General features: G+C 34.2%; 1 long non-coding RNA gene across 1 annotated transcript; it reads right to left on the bottom strand.

Moving 5' to 3' along the window:
* Window positions 1–265: 265 nt before the first annotated feature.
* LOC131549744 (uncharacterized) lies at window positions 266–5444 on the bottom strand. Its single transcript, XR_009273479.1, has 3 exons — window positions 5049–5444; window positions 2809–2853; window positions 266–617 (listed from the first exon to the last, which is right to left on the bottom strand). It is a non-coding gene; the product is annotated as an uncharacterized LOC131549744 (long non-coding RNA).
* Between the last annotated feature and the right edge of the window lie 794 nt (window positions 5445–6238).

Below are 6238 nucleotides of genomic sequence, written 5' to 3'. Positions count from 1 at the left end.
CTGGCTCTGACTATCGGCAACTAGCGTCAACTTCTCCTGACTGTAAATTGGCGGAAAATCAGGGCAAAAATTGTGTAGTGTATTCCAGGCTTAAGTATATGATGCCCAGCTTTCCTTTGTCATTATTTGCAATGTCGGTAAGTCAAAAATCTGTTTTAAAAATCTGTTCAGAAGTCGTGTAGTGTATTCCATGCTTAAAACTGTTTCATTATTTAGATGTAAATTTATGTAAACAAATTCCTGAGGAGGAATTCTTCAGGAGCAATTGAAAAACTAAAAATTACATTTTTATCTTACAAGTTAGGGTTATAGTATCATGATTTTTTTCTTTGAAAAAGATTGTGGAGTGAACTGTATTTTAGCTTGTATTTTCCCAATCAGGTTTATAGTGTTTTTTCTCAATATTTGACTGACCCTATTGGATTCCATATAGCTCTGATAATATATGTGGACAAAAATTACATTGTATTTTAATCCTGAATACTAGCTACACAAGTGTAATAAGTCAAATCAAAACATACAAATAAAGGTCCATGATTCTGCACCAGAAGTGACAGTCACAGCAGATAAAGAGCAGTCCACCAAATCTGAAGTAATCAGCTGGATCCTTGCTGCATCTGGGGGTTAAATAAAAAATTAAATAAAAAAAGAGATTTATTGAAAAGGACTTCATTTGTGTACCTTTTCTATAAACAACATTTGACATTATGAGACATTCTGATCTAATTTAATGATCTAGTTGTGACCTAATGGTTAGAGAGTCAGACTTGTAACCTGAAGGTCATGGGTTCGAGTCTCAATATTGGCAGGAAATGTAGATGAGTGAATGAACAGTGCTCTTTTAAAAAACGCACTAGTATAAACGGGGCCTGAGGTGCCCTTGAGCAAGGCACGTTACCCACACGGGCCGCACACAATAAAAATGGCTGGCTACTGCTCTGGGGGTGTGTTCTTTACTCACTGCTGTGTGTGTACTCTACTTTGAGATGGTAGTTATAAAGAAATTAGTATACACAACAATGAACAACTTTTCTCAGATGCATCAAAGTAAATAGATTTTGTACCCAGAAAAATGCCAATTAGTACACCAAAAAATTTAAAGAATTAATATTTGTATCAATTGCTAATATGCTAATACCTGTATATTTATAACTAATATAATTATTAATCGGTTTACACTGTTTTTCTATCACAAGGGGGTGAAATGTCTAACAAATGTACTTGAGGAGATCATTAAATTACTCAAGATATCATACTTATCCACCTTATTCCTAAACACGGAAGTAAGCCTATGGGCGAGACTTCCAGTTCATTAGCCGCTATAGGGAAACAACGACTAGAATAACAACATGCAGTAAACGGTAAAACTGTTTGCATTACAAACCAGTGTGTTCATAATTAAGCTAATACACTAAAATAACATGGTAAGACACACCAATTTGCAATATCAAGCAGCAAAACGAGCGGTTCTGTACAGCTAAAAATATTTAGAAGTAAAAGAGACTGGAAGCAAGACCCATAAAATCTACAAATGGCCCATTTTTTTGTGAAGAATAAGGTGGATATGTCATCATTTACTCACCCATCCCAGTCAACACGTGAGATCACGCGATGATCACAGTGATATCACGCCATTCTCATACGGTGATCCTCACAGTGTGAGTAATATATGAGCTCATTGTGAACTCAAAAAGATGAGCGGGCTTCTTATTTCTGTTAGACATCTACAAAAGCGCTTATTGAGAATTAACAGATTTAGATGATGATTTTTTATTGTTTTGTTTGACGTTACCATCGTGGTGAGTAGTGTTTGCTTTAGTTGGGCTCTTGACCCTTGACTTTATAACATTATATTTTTTGGGGCTGCTGTAGCTGTGTTTGAAAAGCACATTTGCTATAGCAAGGAAAACCAAGAAAGAGACTGCAACCAGGTGATATTGGTTTGTTACTGACGATAACAGTGCAACCATCACCTACATTCAGCATGTAGTCTCTGTGAGTTATTAATTTTAAGTTTTGAATAATAACTCTGTGATTATACAGTTTAGAATCCAGTAGTGTCTTAATGATTGAATAAGAATAATTAGCATAATTAGACACAAACATTCTCAACTAATGTGTCACTTTGAACTACTGTGTCATTTAAACAAAAAGAGAGACATCAAGAATCAGTGTATGAATCTCAGCAATGGTGACAATCAAAAGCTTCATGCTGCAATGCATGCTGGGTACCTAGTCTCTGTGCAGTGAGTGCACTTTGACCTCACATTAGTATGAGCACACAGTGAGGGCGCTGTGAGGTTACACTTTTAGCTCACTGTTACTTCACATTGTGACCTCATCACGAGTATCCTGTGAGATCATGGTGACATCACTGTGAGATCAAATTGTTGACTGGGATGTCTTTTCCAATTTGCATAACTGATTTTTTTCTGTGGAACACAAAAGAAGATCAAAAAAGTTGTCACATTTACATTTAGCAGACGCTTTTATCCAAAGCGACTTACAAGTATATTTAGGCTACACATTTTTTTAATCAGTATTTGTGTTCCCTGGGAATTGAACCCACAACCTTTTGCGCTGCTAACGCAATGCTCTACCACTGAGCCACAGGAGCACTGAAAAGACATGAGGGTGAGAAAATGATGAGGGAGTTTTCATGTTGAGTGAGCTAAACTCAAGAATGAACTTTGAATCAGAGTGGTGCCTTGGTGCAGAGTTTACCTGCTTTGCTGTGTTCACATTTCAGCACATATAATAGCACATGATCATTTAAAGAATTAATGTTAGTATGACATGTATACTCACTTTTACGGAAGATCATGTGGCAGAAGATTTTCAATCCCAAAACCTCTGGACCATGAGAGGGAAAACACAGACACACACACACACACACACACACACACACACACACACACACACACACACACACACACACACACACACACACACACACACACACACACACACACACACACACACACACACACACACACACACACACACACACACACACACACACAAAATTAATATTAACAGGTTTAATAGAACAATATTGTTGACTTACTGACAGAGACATGGGCTTACAGAAATTTAGCCTACACTGTTAAAAAAAAAATCGTAATTTTATGGAAAATAACTGTGATTTTTTCAGGTTGTTTTCTTTTATTTTGAATTGCAGTCAAAACTCTGTAAAATTATCTCTGAATTAACTACTTTGGCTGTTATTTTAAGGATTATGACATTAATGACAAATTACAATAATTCATGTTTTTAATACAGAAAAACTACTGTATTTTTATACAGTACATTTTCTGTTTTCTTAAATTACAAACAAATGTATGTAAAATTACAAAAATAATCTGTAATTAATAAAATAACAAAACCGTTAGATGATAAAATGGTCAAATGACTGGCAGCAACAGCTGCCAAACAAAAAACATAAAATTAAAGTAAAATATCCTTATTTAAACAAGCTGACAACACTGTTCATTTACAGGAATTTTATAAATTATTACAATCAAACACCTTCACTGTAAAATTAACTAATTAACTAATTAATTAATTAAACGTCACATGACTGGCAGAAACAGAACATTAAACGCTAACAGATCTCTCTAGATCTCAGCATCTTCACTTATTACAAACCAGTCTGACTTTATTTATTTCATACAAAACTTCTTATTGAGAATGTAACAGAGGTTTAGATGTCAATGTTTTATTGAAAATAATAAAGTTTGAAATCACCATTGTGGAGATAAGAGTTCGCTTTAGTTGGGCTTTTGACTCTTCACTTTATAATGTCAGCTTTTCTCTGGCTACTGTGACTTTGCTAGCGAGAAATTACTCTGATCATATAAACCTGGTTATTTATTGATGATGAGTTAGTCATCATATAGTAGCCTGATCACATCATGAGTGTTGTCTCTGAGTATATTAGCATTTAATGTTTTTTATTTTATTTATTTATTTTTTTATTAAATTAATGTTTTTTTATTTGTCTTTTTTATGCAGCGTTCTTGTGATGTTATGGCAGTCAGAGATCCATTTTTTATCATTATACAGAAAGTGTCTTGAAAGCTTTTTGATTCACAGAAACACCTAAAAAAAAAATTTCAAACTACCTTATAAATCTTCAAAATATCAAAGCAGGGCCATATTTCAAGCAATAAAATTGTAACACTACAACAAAGTGAAATTAATAATGTCAACATGTTTAGACATTTCTGATGAGGCTACTGAGTTAGGCCAGTACACGATGACAAAACCATCATCAGCATATAAACCTCTTCATCTGATCAGAATTTTTCTTGCAGGTTTTGCTATAACAAACACACAGTTACAGCAGCCAGAAAAAGAAACATTGTTAACAATTGAAGGGTCAGAAGCCCAACTAAAGCAAACGCTTATCTCCGCAATGGTGACTTCAAACTTGATTCATTTCAATAAAACATTGACATCTAAACCTCTGTTAATTCTCAATAAGTTTTGTATGAAATAAATAAGTCAGACTGGTTTGTAATAAGTGAAGATGCTGAGATGTAGAGAGATCTGTTAGTGTTTAATGTTCTTTTGGGATTTAAAGGGTTTCTGTTGTCTGTGTTTTGTGGGTCACCATCGTGCTGAAGAGTAGAGTGTGTGCTTCAGTCCAGGAGAAGACCAAGTAACACAGATGTCATGCTGAATGTAGTTTTATTTAAAAGCAGTAACTGTGGAGTTGTTGATGTAGTGTTAATTATTCGCACGTATGCTGTTGTTAGATGACGGTTAACTGCAAAAAAAAAAAAAAAATTCACAGAGTATGTTTCACAATTATAATCCAGACAATACCTGTAAAGTAAAACAAACAAAAAAAAAAATTAAGAAAAAACAAGGATGTTGTACCTTAATTGTACAGTTTTTGTTTGGCAGCTGCTTCTGCCATTCATTGACCGTTTTTTAAAAAACGTTCTTTAACCGTTATTTCCATTAATGGTAAACGCTTGGCACCCTGTGCTGCCAAGCATTTCACTGTTTTTTTACATAAATTTTTTTTACAGTGTACTCACCAGCTTTATTACAAAAACTTAACAGTAGATCCAAAAGCATGGTTTGCATAGTATTCTTCAGAGTCCAAGAATGGTTTCATGTCCTCTCTGTTGAACAAGTTTATATGCCAGTTTTTCATGTTCCACAGTGAGACATTTTATTTTACAATAAAATAACAATATAACGTTAGTTATTTTTACTATTTCATACTGTTATTAAAAATAAGATCAGCAAACGGCGGCCTTCTGTATTAACATCATACATGTCCTGCTATTTATTCTGTCATTCATGCATGTTTCTCTATTAAAACGTCAGTAACTCGTAGCACTATGTTACGTGGATATATTTACATTCCGCGATATAAACAAATATTTAAAAACACAAATAGTCACTTTAAATCATGGCCACAACATCGTCATTACACACAGCCTTATCTTTATTAAAAAATAATATCAAAACAGTAACAGATTATGTCATCGCGATTAGCATATCACTTTAACAGTAACAGTAGAAAAAATATAAATGGTATTTACCTTCTGCCGTTTGCAATATGTGTCCATTAGCCATTGTGTCTGTGTTCATATTTGCGCTTTTTCGTTCTCAATCTGCACCGCATAACTCAAAATCGGTCAAAATAAGAATTAATCTGTCAGATATGTGATAGTCCATGTAAAAGCCATTACTACTGCACTGAACGGAGCAGGACTGCAGATAAACAGAGCAGCAACTGACTTGTGTGTAAATTCAAATTTGAGCAGTAGGAGGCGTGCCCAGTTTTCATTGGCCAGATTCCTGAATGACATTTAGATTAACCAATCACGACCAAAGCAACAAAGAGAGACATCAAATAACATTGCAACTGTAGAAAAAACTAGTTTTAAACAAAAGATAGCAAATATGTATGTATATTGATTTTTATTTTTTAGGATGTTACATGTAATTAATTGGTAAAATGGTGTTTTCACTTATGATTACAAGTGTATGTGTGCTATTCACTATTCACCTATAATTTCCCTATGAATTTAGAGTTAAAATAGGGTTAAGTTTAGGAGTACAGACAGTGTGTACATGTCTGTCTATACTCGTAAATTGCAGTTACTATCACATGACCAATAATGACCCTTTTGAACTTTAGCAAATCCCTTGTCTCAACTGTATAACCACTCTTATGCCTAAATACAGCTGTGCATACAACTGTGGCATTTTCTGT

Source organism: Onychostoma macrolepis, chromosome 01 (assembly GCF_012432095.1).
Source record: "Onychostoma macrolepis isolate SWU-2019 chromosome 01, ASM1243209v1, whole genome shotgun sequence".
NCBI classification, from domain to species: Eukaryota; Metazoa; Chordata; class Actinopteri; order Cypriniformes; family Cyprinidae; genus Onychostoma; species Onychostoma macrolepis.
This window is presented reverse-complemented; position numbering and strand designations above follow the sequence as displayed.